The sequence below is a fragment of the Panthera leo genome, chromosome F2 (assembly GCF_018350215.1).
Source record: "Panthera leo isolate Ple1 chromosome F2, P.leo_Ple1_pat1.1, whole genome shotgun sequence".
Classification (NCBI taxonomy): domain Eukaryota; kingdom Metazoa; phylum Chordata; class Mammalia; order Carnivora; family Felidae; genus Panthera; species Panthera leo.
In genome coordinates, this window is record NC_056695.1 from 57,801,784 (window position 1) to 57,817,130 (window position 15,347).

At 33.7% G+C, this 15,347-nt stretch overlaps 1 protein-coding gene and 1 long non-coding RNA gene across 4 annotated transcripts in view; one reads left to right on the plus strand and one right to left on the minus strand.

Moving 5' to 3' along the window:
• Positions 1-9,260, plus strand: part of LOC122210863 — a 33,921-nt gene extending 24,661 nt beyond the window's left edge. Inside the window, exon 3 of the long non-coding RNA XR_006198330.1 lies at positions 8,837-9,260. This is a non-coding gene — a long non-coding RNA (uncharacterized LOC122210863). The remainder of the gene's footprint in view (positions 1-8,836) is intronic.
• CSMD3 (CUB and Sushi multiple domains 3) overlaps positions 1-15,347 on the minus strand; it is a 1,240,952-nt gene that overhangs the window by 1,069,485 nt on the left and 156,120 nt on the right. The window lies entirely within an intron of this gene.

Sequence of the window (15,347 nt, forward strand, 5' to 3'; positions counted from 1 at the left end):
CAGCCGCTCTGGAAAGCAGTGTGGAGGTTCCTCAGAAAATTAAAAATAGACCTACCCTATGACCCAGCAATAGCACTGCTAGGAATTTACCCAAGGGATACAGGAGTACTGATGCATAGGGGCACTTGTACCCCAATGTTTATAGCAGCACTCTCAACAATAGCCAAATTATGGCAAGAGCCTAAATGTCCATCAACTGATGAATGGATAAAGAAATTGTGGTTTATATACACAATGGAGTACTACATGGCAATGAAAAAGAATGAAATATGGCCCTTTGTAGCAACGTGGATGGAACTGGAGAGTGTGGTGCTAAGTGAAATAAGTCATACAGAGAAAGACAGATACCATATGTTTTCACTCTTATGTGGATCCTGAGAAACTTAACAGAAACCCTTGGAGGAGGGGAAGGAAAAAAAAAAAAAAGAGGTTAGAGTAGGAGAGAGCCAAAGCATAAGAGACTCTTAAAAACTGAGAACAAACTCAGGGTTGATGGGGAGTGGGAGGTGGGGAGGGTGGGTGATGGGTATGAGGAGGGCACCTTTTGGCATGAGCACTGGGTGTTGTATGGAAACCAGTTTGACAATAAATTTCATATATTGAAAAAAGAAAAAAAAAGGTGTTGCAGCTGAGGTCAAAGAGGCTGATGCTTGTTTTCTCCTATACGATTTTGATGGTTTCCTGCCTAACATTTAGATCTTTCATCCATTTTGAATGAATATACAGAAATCAGTTGAATTTCTATACACCAATAATGAAGCAGCAGAAGGAGAAATCAAGGAATTGATCACATTTACAATTGCATTAAAAACCGTAAGACACCTAGGAATAACCAAAGAGGTAAAATATATGTACTCTAAAAACTATAGAAAGATTATGAAAGAAATTGAAAAAGACAGAAGGAAGTGGAGAAACATTCCACGGTCATGGATTGGAAGAACAAATACCGTTAAAATGTCTATACTACCCAAAGCAATCTATACATTCAGTACAATCCCTGTCAAAATAACAGCAGCATTTTTCACAGAACTAGAACAAGCAATTCTAAATTAAAAAAAAAATTATTTTTTTAATTTACATCAAAGTTAGTTAGCATGTAGTGCAATAGTGATTTCAGGAGTAGATTCCTTTATGCCCCTTACCCATTAAGCCCATCCCCCTCCCACAGCCCCACCCGTAACCCTCTATTTGTTCTCCGTATTTAAGTGTCTCTTATGTTTTGTCCCCCTCCATGTTTTTATATTATTTTTGCTCTCCTTCCCTTATGTTCATCTGTTTTGTATTTTAAAGTCCTCATATGAGTGAAGTCAAATGATATTCATCTTTCTCTAATTTCACTTAGCATAATAACCCTCCAGTTCCATCCACGTAGTTGCAGTTGCAAGTGGCAAGATTTCATTCTTTTTGATTGCTGAGTAATACTCCATTATATCTCTATATATGTATTCATATATATATCTATATCTATATATATATACACACACACATATATATGATCACTTCTTTATTCATCCACTGATGGACATTTGGGCTCTTTTTATACTTTGGCTATGTTGATAGTGCTGCTATAAACATGGGGGTGCATATGTCCCTTTGAAACAGCATACCTGTATCCCTTGGATAAATACATAGTAGTGTAATTGCTTGGTGGTAGGGTAGTTCTATTTTTAGTTTTTTGAGGAACCTCCATACTGTTTTCCAGAATGGCTGCACCAGTTTGCATTCCCACCAGCAGTGCAAAAGAGATCCTCTTTCTCCGCATCCTGGCCGACATCTGTTGTTGCCTAAGTTGTTAGCCATTCTAATAGGTGTGAAGTGGTATGTCATTGTGGTTTTGATTTGTATTTCCCTGATGATGAGTGATGTTGAGCATTTTTTCGTGTGTCAGTTGGCCACCTGGATGTCTTCTTTGGAGAAGTGTCTATTCATGTCTTCCACCCATTTCTTCACTGGATTATTTTTTTTGGGGGGGGGTGTTGAGTTTGTTATATACTTTATAGATTTTGGATACTAACCCTTTATCTGATATGTTGTTTGCAAATATCTTCTCCCATTCCATCGGTTGCCTTTCAGTTGTTTGTTTCTTTCACTGTGCAGAAGCTTTTTATTTTGATGAGGTCCCAATAGTCCATTTTTGCTTTTGTTTCCCTTGCCTCTGGAGACATGTTGAGTAAAAAGTGCTGTGGCCAAGGTCAAAGAAGTTTTTGCCTGCTTTCTCCTGGAGGATTTGGATGACTTCCTATCTTACATTGAGGTCTTTCATCCATTTTGAGTTTATTTTTGTATGAATAAGAAAAGACCCTGAATAGCCATAGTAATCTTGAAAAAGAAATGCAAAGCTGGAGACATCACAATTTCAGACTTTAAGCTGTATTACAAAGCTGTAATCATCAAGACAGTGTGGTACTGACACAAAAACAGACACATAGATCAATGGAATAGAATAGAGAAGCCAGAAATGGACCCACAAATGTGTGGCCAAGTAATCTTCAATAAAGTAGGAAAGAATATGCATGGAAAAAAGACAGTTTTATCAGTAGATCATCTGAGAACTGGGTAACGACATGCAGAAGAACGAAAATCAACTAATAATCTTCTGTTTTTTAAGTGTTTTGTTTATTTGTGAGAGAGAGTGCATGTGAGTGGGAGAGGGGTGGAGAGAGAGGGGAACAGAGGGCCCAAAGTGGGCTCTGTGCTTACAGCAAAGAGCCTGATGTAGAGCTAGAACTCATGAACCATAAGATCATGCCCTGAACCAAAGTCTGATGCTCAACCTGTTGAACCACCCAGGCACCCCAATCTCTTCATGTCTTTTAAAATTAGTGCCCTATATTAAACTCCTTCTGTTTGTTTTGCTAGTTTTATCCTATGTGATTAAAAAAAAAAAAGTTAGGGAAGGTGGCTATTCATAGGTAGAAAATAAATTTCTAATTTTTTCACTAAAGAGGAAAAAGAAAGTATGAGACATTAAATTAATAAATACATTATTTTCCATTGTTACAGTACCTTATTGATCATAAAATTAGATCACTTTTAATATTATTTGGATAAAAATACTTTTCTGTAAATGATGTGCTATTTTCAGTGCAACTAAATTTATTTTTATGTAGTTTAAATCAGTTCTGAATAATGTTTTACTCATTGTACTCTGTGAACTATTAGATATATCTTTTTTCTATATGTATTAAATTAAATCTGATATCACAACATGTACATACATGGCTGAATTTAACTTCAGCTAACAAGGATAATCATATTACCTTGAAACATGAAATTAAACATGCCTGCAAAATTAAAATATTTATGTCAACAAAATGCTTTATTTAGCTGCTTTTTTGCCAAAAAAGCAGAACTATTTTCACTAATGAAATATTAAGTGCTACCAGTTATTAAGTTTTCACTATGAATCAAGTGTTCAAAATACATTATCCCATTATTCTTGTGACCTATGGGATGTTATATGACTTTATTATTTCCTTTTACAAACAGAGAAATGAAATCAGTGAAAGGAGAAACTGCTTATTAAGAGACACATTGTTAGAAAAATGGCAAAGCCAAAAACGATAGCCATGTTCTTTTTTTTTTTTAGTCTATGGGGACTCTAGGTTAGTTTGGTAAATTTTTAATGAGTTGATCAGTTTTTGCAAATTATTCTGAAAGGTTGATGTGAGTACTTAACTTGAAAGTGAGCACTTAACATTAATCCATGTATTTGGCAATTAAAAAGTTCACCTTGTCCTGAGTAGCTTCAGTGAGGTAACAAATCAAATTCAGTAATTATTAACAGAAATAGGAAAATAAATATGAAAGCCCATATTGACTATTATTTTAAGAAGCTTAGCTGTGAAAAAAATGTGAGTTATGGTATGATTGACATTCACCTTGATAAAGGACAATCCTTATTACAGACTTGTGGAAGGAGAAAATGAAGTACTGGCTAATAATACACATATTAAGAAAGAGTCGTTGAAGCCATGATTAAAGCATTATCATCATCGCTAATGTTTATAGAAATTTTTTGTGTGCCAGTTACTGAGTTAATATTTTATACATTTAATTCACAAAACACTGTGAAGATGGCCTTTTTGTATTCTTATTTTTCCATAAAATTTAGAGAGGTTAAGTGGTTTGCTCTCTTATTTATTTAGTAGAAGAAATAGAATTCAACATAAATCTGACTCCAAAATACATGTTCTTTCTACCACCACAATTTGAACATAAAGTGAAGATAACGAAAAGAGAGACATGTGAAATTTAATGCTGAAAGCAGAAAATTCTTTCCTGTCAAAATATATTAAGATGAAAATAATGTTCAGAGTCCAAAATGAGGTTGAAAAGAATTATATAAAATACAGTTAAAATATTATAAATAAATTAAGTAGCTTGGAAATATATGTGACTAAAAACAGACCAGTAGGAAAGTAATAAAACTCCCTCCACCTTTCAAATAAAATGTTCTTATTGATAATATGGCAGTGTTTATTGATAGTAAATGTGTTACCAGATTATAGAAGGAATTTCTTTGAGAAAAACAATAGAATTGAAAAGGCAATTAGTGTCCCATGGATAATGCTATTAGGAATAGACAATACCAAAATGTTGGTAGAGGGAAACTCTGTCATCTGCATCTTGGATAAGGAACATACTATCTGTGTAAATCAGAAAAACAGCATTATCTCCCACGTCTCTCCAAAGTGTTTTCCCATTACAGAAACCCTCTTTCTACATTCTAGCAAAGACAAAATCCCAGAAAACAACCAGATTCTAAATTGGGTGGCTTTTGGTGGACACTGTACAAGAAATAAAGCATTTTATAGGAGGGGAATGATAGGAAGAAATATGATAATGTTACTTTCTAATAAAATTAAACACAGTGTTCTTTATACTTGCCTTTCTATGCAATGATAAGAAAAGCAATCAATGCTCGATAAGAAGGAACAAAATGTTTTATGTTAAAATATTATAATTACATATTTCAGTTAACATATATTTTATTAACATTTAAGTCAGTGTGTTATTAGTTCAAGGATTAACAGATAGACCAGTGAAATAGAATAGAGTTTAAACACAAAACTACACATAAATATCTACTTGATTTGTGGTAAGCTGAGATACAGTAAAGATTTATTTTCTATATATGGTGCTGAGTCAAACATATATAGAAAAAAATGAGAACAACAAAAATGATAAACCTTGTTCTCTACTTGATACCAGACACAAAATCAATTCTCTATACGTTGTGTATCTAAATGTTAAAAAGTAATAATAAATAAAATATCAAGAAATATCTTTGGGACCTAGAATAATCTAAGAGTTTTAAATTAAACAAAAGGGTTAAAAATATAGGAAAATAAAGAAAATACTTCATAAATTACACTACATTAAGAACATCTGTAATAAAAGATACAGTTAAAGTGAAAAGTCACAAAGTGATGGAACTCCTATCAAGAATACATAAAGAATCCCTACAGATTGTTAAAGAAGAAAGCTCCCAAGGAAGGTGGGCAAAGACTTGAGTAGCACATTATATAATAGGATATCCAACCAACCAATAAGCATATAAAAAGTGTTCGACTTTGTTCGTGAGTAGGAAAATACAGATTAAAACCACAAGGTTAAGTAGAGTAATACCTTCTTTCATTAAACAACAACAGAATGCTAATACTACTGAAACCAGTAGATGGATTAAAAGTGAAAAAGCAGACGATACTAAGTTTTGTCAAGCATGTAGAACAACTAAACTTTCAAACACAACTTATTTGAGGGTGAGTTAGTACAACTGATTTGGGAAAATACTTGGCAGTAACTCGGAAGAACAAATTAAGCATTTATATATATATAACCAAGAGAAATATTAAACACACTCATGAGAATACATGTACAAGAATGATTATAGCAGCACTATTCACCACAATAACCCCAGACTGGTAACAATCCACATAGCCATCAATAGTAGAGCAGATAAACTGACATGTACTCATAAAATGTGAAACCATGTGTTAGTGAGAATAAGTAAACCACAACTACATACAGTAATATGTTTGAATCTCCCTGACGTGATATTGAACAAAATGTAGGGAAAGATCACCTAAAGCATCTTTCCATTTCTTTACAGTTAAAAACAGGCAAAATTAAAACTCCTATTACATGTTAGGAGAATAGTTATCCTGAAGGAAGGGGAAAGGGTTTGTGATTGGAAGAGTCAGTTTTCTTTTTTTGATCATAGTGTTAATTTCACAGATATATTCATTTGACATAATTCATCAACTCAGACATGTAATTTGGGTTCTTATGTGTATTGTTCTTCAATAAAACATCTCAAAATTTAGCATACAAATGAAAATAAACACCAGAGGGGAAAAAAGTGTCATAATAAGTAAGGGAGAATTTAGCTATTTCTTTCCTAGCAGAAAAGGGAAACCTAATTGTCTGTCAAATAGAAGAAATCATTTTTGAGGTCTACACCACAGGAAGAAACATCATTTGAATGAAGGTTAGATAATCGTGATTATTAACATAGAAAAAGGGGCTTGCAGAGAAAAGGTTTTTTTTAAGTACATTATTTTATTTTGAGAGAGAGGGAGAGAGAGAGAGAGAGCGAGAGAGCAGCAGCAGGGGAGTGGCAGAGAGGGAGGGATAGAGAGAATCCCAAGAAGGCTCTGTGCTTTAAACATGGAGTTAGATGCAGGGCTCAACCCCATGAATGGTGAAATCATGACCTGAGCTGAAATCAAGAGGTGGTCCTTGAACTGACTGAGCTGGCTGGCTGGCTCCCTGGAAAGTTTTTTTTTTTTTTTTTTAATGTTAAATAATAGAAAAAAGATTTATGAAAGGAAGATGTCAGCTTTATTGGACTAAATCTAATTAATAACTGGCATTTTTTGAAATTCTCAAAGCATAAAACTCAGTAATAGAATATAAAATGCATTTAGGTACGCAGCTATGAAACTATATGTGAAATATACACAAAGAAATGAATATCAAACATATATGCTGGTTATATGTAAAAACCTGTGAGATGCTGGTTATTGACTACAAAAATGGTGCTACTGATCAATTTTTTACCAATACCGATGACCAATGATACAGTTGTTTTGTGATAATACTTTGTTCCAATAGTTTGTTAAAATTATCCATCCTTAGTATTTGCATTATATATATATACACATATACATGCATGTATACACGTATTTATACATATACATATATGTATGCATATATGTATGCATACACACACACATATGAAAGAGCACACTGGAATTGCAAGTTGGAATTAGTTCATAGAACATATTAAAATTAAGGGAACTGAAATGTTGAAATTTGCCTAACAATTTTGATGTAATAATAATCAAATAAGAATGATATATTAGTTCAGTAAATCATCCCAAGAGAATATTAAGGATAATCTGAACAATTTAATGAAATATTATTTATTCAAACTTTGAATATAATTATGGTCATTTTTTACCTACTCTCTAGGTAAATATTATTGAATATTTACATATTTGTATTATATTAAATGTCAGAGATACAAAGGCAAATATAGTCTTCTTAAACACAAGGACTTCAAGCCTATCCAAGACCAAGAGTATATTGTTTTAATATCCATTTTTTGTACATTCTTGGTAAATAGCTAAGTATTTTATTTTTAAACAGCTATAGAATTTTTTGATGAAAATTTATTATTTTTTGTAGCATGTACTTGATTGACCTACAAAATTTTAGTTAGTCCTAAAATTTAGAGAAATGTCAATTTCTGACTTTATGTATTAGAACATGCAATAATTTAGATATGATGGTAAGCAGAGGGGGAAATATATAACAAATAAAATTGATATATACAGAGTTGAATTTTTTAATCAACAGGCCTCGATCCAATGTATAGTAACATATTAACTGCATTAACTAACAGAGGACGATAAGATTATTTAAAGGGTATAAAAATAAGAATGATACCATAATGGGTTTTAGTTTTTGTATGGGTTAAGAAAAGACATGGTGAGAAGAGCATCACTAGGTCAGCATTCAAAAATGAAAACTTAGGGGCACCTGGGTGGCTCACTCAGTTAAGCATCTGACTTCGGCTCAGGTCATGATCTCTGAGCTGTGCTGACAGCTCAGAGCCTGGAGGCTGCTTCAGATTCTGTGTCTCCCTCCCTGCCCCTCCCCTGTTCACACTCTGCCTCGCTCTCAACATTAAAACAAAAAAATTAAAAAATGAAAATTTAGGTTTTTATAATAAAGTATTTCCTGGGGTAGCTCAGTCATTTATGCATCTGACTTCAGCTTAGGTCATGATCTCACGGTTCATGAGTTGGAGCCAAGTGTCAGGCTCTGTGCTGACAGCTCAGAGCCTGGAGCCTGGTTCAGATTCCTAGTCTTCCTCTCTCTCTGCCTCTCCCCTGCTCACGTTCTGTCTCTCAAAAATAAATAAATTAAAAAAAAAGAGTTTCCTGATTATTTTCATTTGTTCTGAGCATTAATCCTACTATGACTCTCTCAAGACATATTTTGACAACACTTATATATTTTAACCTAAATGAGACTTTTTCTAGATTAAAAAGTCACTGGTACAACAATAGTGGGATTCATCTTACATTTTATCAACACCTCAAATATAAATACATATGATCATTTTCAAAATGTTATTTTCATGTTTGAACTAAAAATTAAGAATAAATACATCAATATGGCACATCAGTTTCATAATAAAAACCACTTTTAAACTTTTAACAGGCATTTTTATTGAGCATCTATTATGAATTCATCAAGAACCTGAAACCTACTTACCATCTAATGCAGGATCTCACTATTTTACATGCTCTTATCATTCCAGGACAGAGGAAGGAAACCTCAAGAGGTCAGATGAAATCTTTATGGATGTCAGCCCCTCAGTGAAGATGTGGATTAAAAGCAAGGGAAGATACTGATAGAGAAGAGCCTAGGCTGGGTTACATGTTAGGTAAAATCCAAGGGAAATAGCAGAGATGAAATATTCACAAAGCAGAATTCAAGGTCTAGCTATACATGAGGGTTATAGAGAGGACAGTAAACGGGGACTCATGAGTAAGGCAAGAGAAAGAAGGGGGGAGATTACCCTGGAGGTGATGTCTGCATACATGTCTATATCAAAAATTATGTCTATGACTTGCTGTTTATATTCGACTTCTTGAAGGGAAATGAGAATAAGAAAAACATTTTTTTCCACTGAGTATTTATTTAGTGTATGCCTATACATTTATATATTGTCAATCTATAAAGGGCAGGAAAAAAGATTCAATTTGGAAAAAGATTCATATGACTTCCTGGAATCATCTCATTCTTAATCTAGAATATTTAATAGTTCTTATAATAAAGACAGTGTTAAAACTAGAATTATTTTCTATCCTTTTTTTTTCTGCTTGTGCTTATTTGAAAAAGAAAAAAAAAGTAAAATAGCTATTTGTGTTAAGTTACCCTAACAAAAATGTAAAAGATGTGGCACTAGGTTGCCAGGTGAATAATGGGTGTTGAGGAAATAAGTATCACAGGCAAGAAATGTAAAGATTGATTTTAGACGGTGGTGAAACATTTTTCCCCCAGTAAAGCATGTCGTGACATATCGTGAGCTTATTGAGCCTTTAGTTCTAGTGAAAATGTCTAAAAATTCCAGAAAACAAATATGGGAAAACATTACCTGCCTTTAGAAGTATATAACAATATAGTTGTTCTTAAAATAAACTACAATGTAGGTATATACTACAAAAACAAAACAAAACAAAACAAAAAAAACCAAACAAACAAATGCTCAAACAAGATCCGTCTGGTTTTTAAGCAGAGGATCAAAGTGAAGAAAGTTTAGAGATAACAGCCTTCTAAAAGTGAAACAATCAGCTTCTTCTGGGCAGAAATATTATTAAAAAAGATAGAGAAAGGATCAGAATTGAGGAGCCTCAGTTTATTAAATACCAATCAAATTAAGGGTGCCGTTCTCTCACAAAATTCTCAGGTTTTCTATGACTTTAGGATAGCCACTAATAATTAGAGAGAAAAACAAGATGATGAGGAAAAAATAAATAAATAATGATTTTAGAGTTATGTTTAGAAAAGAAAATCCAAGACTTTGAATATAGTTACTAACGTATGAGACTCAAGGACAGCAAAACGATCACAAGTTTACTAACTTAGTGTGTGGATTATATTGCCAAACACACTGCAAGCCAGGATAACAACAACTTTTGAGTGAGCCTTAACAGAGATTTGAACAAGTGGGAAGCTTGGCGGGCCACAAAAAAAAGACATGCTCCTAAACATCCGTTCAAAATGTGACCATGTTGTGTAATTATTCCTGTTAGTCAGATATATGATTATCTCCCAACAAATAAATATAATATGTATACGTAGATATACATATAATTAACATAAATTCTGCTCTTGCTACATTTTCCTCTAGATTATACCCTTTTTTTTGTCAACTTCACACTAAAAGTTCTTTGTATACACGTGGTCTGTCATTATAGTTTCCATTTCGTTTCTTCCCATGCTTCCCTGAACACTTCTGCTTCAAACTGATTTTTGCCCCCGTTGCTAGGAAAGACTGCTAGAAAAAACAACTTTGATCAGTTTTAAATGATCTCTATGTTTTCAAGCCCCCTGGGCAATTCCTAACTCTCACTGAACTTGAGGGTTTGGCCTCAGCATCTGCGGTAGGTGTTCATTGTGCATCCTTCTACTTTCTACTTTGCTCCTAGGACACCTTGCTTGTTTTACTTCCTCTTACTTCCCTGGCCTCTGTCTATTCTATCCTCCTCTGCTGCGTCTTTCTGACCTCCTTGGTCTCTATGGAGTGGCCATACGTCAGTCCTTAGACATCTTTTCTCCCTCAGTGTATTCTCAACTAAAGCCATGGTTTTAGCCAGCTCCTTTCTTCCCTCAGCTCTGGATTTGTATATCCAAATGCCCACTTGGTATTTGCTAGTTGTGTGCCTAATAGGGCTTTTTAAAAGTAACATAACCAAATCAAACTTATTTCTAACCTCATCCCAACATGATCCTGCTCTATCCATTTCATTCAGAAAAATATAACTAGATTATTTTAGCTTTTCATACAATAAAATTTTTAGACTTTTCTTTGATTTTTTTTCAGGTATTAAATCCACACCCTCAGGAGTGGCACATAAACCTAAGAAGCTCACTCGTTTACCAATGAATACTTAGATTGCTTCCATATCTTGAGTATTATGAATAACGCTGCAGTAAACAGGGTACATATATCTTTTTAAATTAGCGTTTTTATTTTCTTTGAGTAAATACCCAGCAGTGGAATTACTAGATCATATGGCAATTCTTCCTTTAATTTTTGAGGAAACTCCGTGCTGTTGTCCACAGTGGCTGCACCAATTTGCATTCCCAAAATAGTGCATGAAGGTTATTTTTTTTCTCCACATCCTTGCCAACATTTATTATTTCTTGTCTTTTGTTTTTTATCCATCCTGAGAGGTGTGAAGTGATATCTCATTGTGGTTTTGATTTGCATTTCCCTGACGATTTGTAATATTGAGCATCTTTTCTTGTATCTGTTGGCTAGCTACAGGTCTTCTTTGGAAAAAAATGTCTATTCAGGTCCTCTATCCAGTTTTTAATTTTATTACTTGGTTTTTTGGTGTTGAGTGATGTAAATTCTTTACATATTTTGGATATTAACTCCTTTATCAGATATATCGTTTGCAAATATCTTCCCCCATTTAGCAGGTTGCATTTTAGTTTTTTTATGGTTTCCTCTGTTACGCAAAAAGCTTTTTATTTTCATATAGTCCCAGTAATTCCTTTTTTGCTTTTATTTCCCTTGCCTTAGGAGACATATCTAGAAAAATGTTGCTATACATGATGTCAAAGAAATTCATCTATGTTCTCTTCTAGGAGTTTTATGGTTTCAATCTCCTATTTAGGTCTTTAATCCATTTTGAATTTATTTTCATGTATGGTGTCAGAAAGTGGCTCAGTCCTTGTGACCTGCAATAACATGGATGCACCTAAAGGGTATTTGCTGAGTGAAATAAGTCAGATTGAGAAAGACAAATACCATATGATTTCACTCATATGTGGAATCTAAAAAACAGAACAGCAGAATCAGGGCTGTAAATACAAAGAAGAAACTGACGGTTGTCTGAGGGGAAGGGTGGTGAGGTGGGTAAAATAAGCGAAAAAGAATGGGAGCATAGACTTTTAGTCACGGAATTAGAAAAGTCAGGAATAAAAAGTACAGCCTAGGGAGTATCGTCAATGATACTGCAATAGGGTTGTATGATGGCAGATGGTAGCTGCACTTGTGGTGAGCACAGCGTAATGTGTAAACTTGTGGAATCACTGTTTTACATCTGAAACTAATGTATCGTTGTGTGTCACCTGTACTCAAAAATGTTTTTTCAAGTTCAACCTCATGCAACAAGAAGAATACAAATTCAAACCATGACAGTATTTTACAACCAATGGATTGTCAAAAGTTAAGATTTCTAATAGCTGTCAAGTGTTGAATAGGTCCAGTATAGAGACATTATACATTGTAAATAATTTATTATACATTGTTAGTAGTACTGTAGAGTGCTGTGACTGGTTGGGAAAACAATGAGCTTTACATAAATTTGAATAAATTTGAACAATTACATCTTCTGTATACATTGAATCAGCCCTTCACTCTGAGATCTAAGAGAATCTCTTCTATCCTGTTCCCTAAGAAGTATACAAGTTTATTCGTAGCCACATTATTTATATAAGCAAAACTGAAAGCGATACAAATGAATGTCTTCTAGAAAATAGACAAAGAGCATTATATTCATAATTGAAGTGTAGTATATGCATAAGACTGAATGAAAACTATAATGGTATGCTATATATTTCATAAAACTTAAAAATAAGCAAAATTAAGCTTTATGTTGTTTAGAGATACATTAATGTATGATTAAACTATAGTTTTTAAAATTAAGGATGGCCTTTATACAGGAATATTTTCCCGTCTCCTGGTGAGACATCAGAGTAAGGCCAGGGAAGGTATAAGGAAGAAACAAATATTGGCACTCTCTTGGTTAAGTGGCAGGCTTATGAGTATTCATTCTAATACAATCCATCTTAAATTGTATGTCACATTGTTATATATTTTTATATACAAAATTATTTTTATTTTATTTATTTTTTAATATGAAATTTATTGTCAAATTGGTTTCCATACAACACCCAGTGCTCATCCCAAAAGGTGCCCTCCTCAATACCCATCACCCACCCTCTCCTCCCTCACACCCCCCATCAACCCTCAGGTTGTTCTCAGTTTTTAAGAGTCTCTTATGGTTTGTCTCCCTCCCTCTCTAACTTTTTTTTTTCCTTCCCCTCCCCCATGGTCTTCTGTTAACTTTCTCAGGATCCACATAAGAGTGAAAACATATGGTATCTGTCTTTCTCTGTATGACTTATTTCACTTAGCATAACACTCTCCAGTTCCAAAATTATTTTTAAAAGAGAGTAAAAAGTATTTAGAACATTCATGTGGAAATATAACTGACCCATTAAATGGTGACTTAGTACCAGTGTCTCAAAAGATCTGGTGAGCAGTGAGTTGTATTAATATTGCTGTTCTTTTTGGTTATTTTCCAGCACTCCCATCTCATCCAAAAATAATTTGGCTTTTGTAATTAGGAAAAATTATGTTTTAAATGAATGAAATGAGGTTTCTATGATTGATTTATGAATTAAAACATTACCACAAATATATTGATAGCCACTCTGGCAAGTTCCATATTCTGTGCATTTTTTAGTTCTATTCACTAGTCAGAGTATCACATTTACATAAGGATTCTGACATTTTGTTTTGATTTTCAAATAGTTCAAAAAAGCAATTTTATTTTATTATTTATTTTTATTTTAGAGAGAGAAAGAGCATGAGTGGGGGATAGAGGCAGAGGAAGAGAGAGAGGGATCAGGTCATGATCTCACAGCTTTGTGGGTGTGAGCCCCATATCAAGCTATGAGCTGATAGTGCAGAGCCTGCTTGGGATTCTCTCTCTCCATCACTCTCAGCCCCTCCCCCACTCACACCATGTCTCTCTCTCTCTCTCTCTCTCAAAATAAATAAACTTAAAAACAATTTTTTATTTTTGTTATTTTTTAATTTTTTAATGTTATTATTTATTTTGAGAGAGAGAGAGAGAGAGAGAGTCAGAGAGAGAGAGACAGAGATGTGAGGGGAGGGGGAGAGAAAGAGAGTGAGCCGGCCATGGGGCTCAGTCTCAAGAACTGCAAGATCATGACCTGTGCCAAAATCAGTTGGTTGCTTAACCAACTGAATCACCCAGGTGCCCCAAAAAAGCAATTTTGAAAGAAACCTATAATACAAATATAATGCATTGATTTTAATATCGGTGAAAGATAGTTAACAATGTTTAATCACTAGATTTTGCCACTGATTTGTAGTCTTTAGTTTGTTATATGTGTGTGTAAACTTTATGATCTGTTCTGCTTTCCAAGATTAATGTTTTTAAATCTGCATTTAGGGAGGAACATTATTTAGAAACTTATCATGTATGTTTCTTGAATGCTTCATTTGTTTTTGTCTTCCCAACCTTTATATCCCAATTTAGTAATATAATATTTTATAAAATCAAATTAAAAATTTTATTTTATTTTTTATTTTATTTTTTTAATTTTTTTAACGTTTATTTATTTTTGAGACAGAGAGAGACAGAGCATGAACGGGGGAGGGTCAGAGAGAGAGGGAGACACAGAATCTGAAACAGGCTCCAGGCTCTGAGCTGTCAGCACAGAGCCCGACGCAGGGCTCGAACTCACGGACTGCGAGATCATGACCTGAGCCGAGGTCGGACGCCCAACCGACTGAGCCACCCAGGCGCCCCCAAATTAAAAAATTTAAATATCATTTTTGAATTTATATATAGTTAACTTCTGATTTTTATGTAAATATACCCATTTAAAAATACAATTGAATGTCTTTGGGATTTTTAAAAAGATAACCTGCATAACCATGCACTTAATCATTATGCATTTTTCTATTGATAAATTTACTTTTTTCCTACATAAGCTCAATATCTTCTACATATCTTAAGAACATCAAACTCTAAGCATTTATGAAGGAATAGTTCCTTATTTTATACACAATAATTTTTATGACAAAGATACAGCTTTGGGTACGTATCATGTCATAACAGCATGTAGGTGATTATTTTTAATGTGGACTTTTATATAAATATGGGCCTTTTAATGTTCTTGACCTTTTAATTTGCATTTAGTAAAAAGACTTTGTAAAATAAATGGTCAGTAAAATATCTGATTATGCAGTTGTAGTTTAAAGTAAATCTTCTATT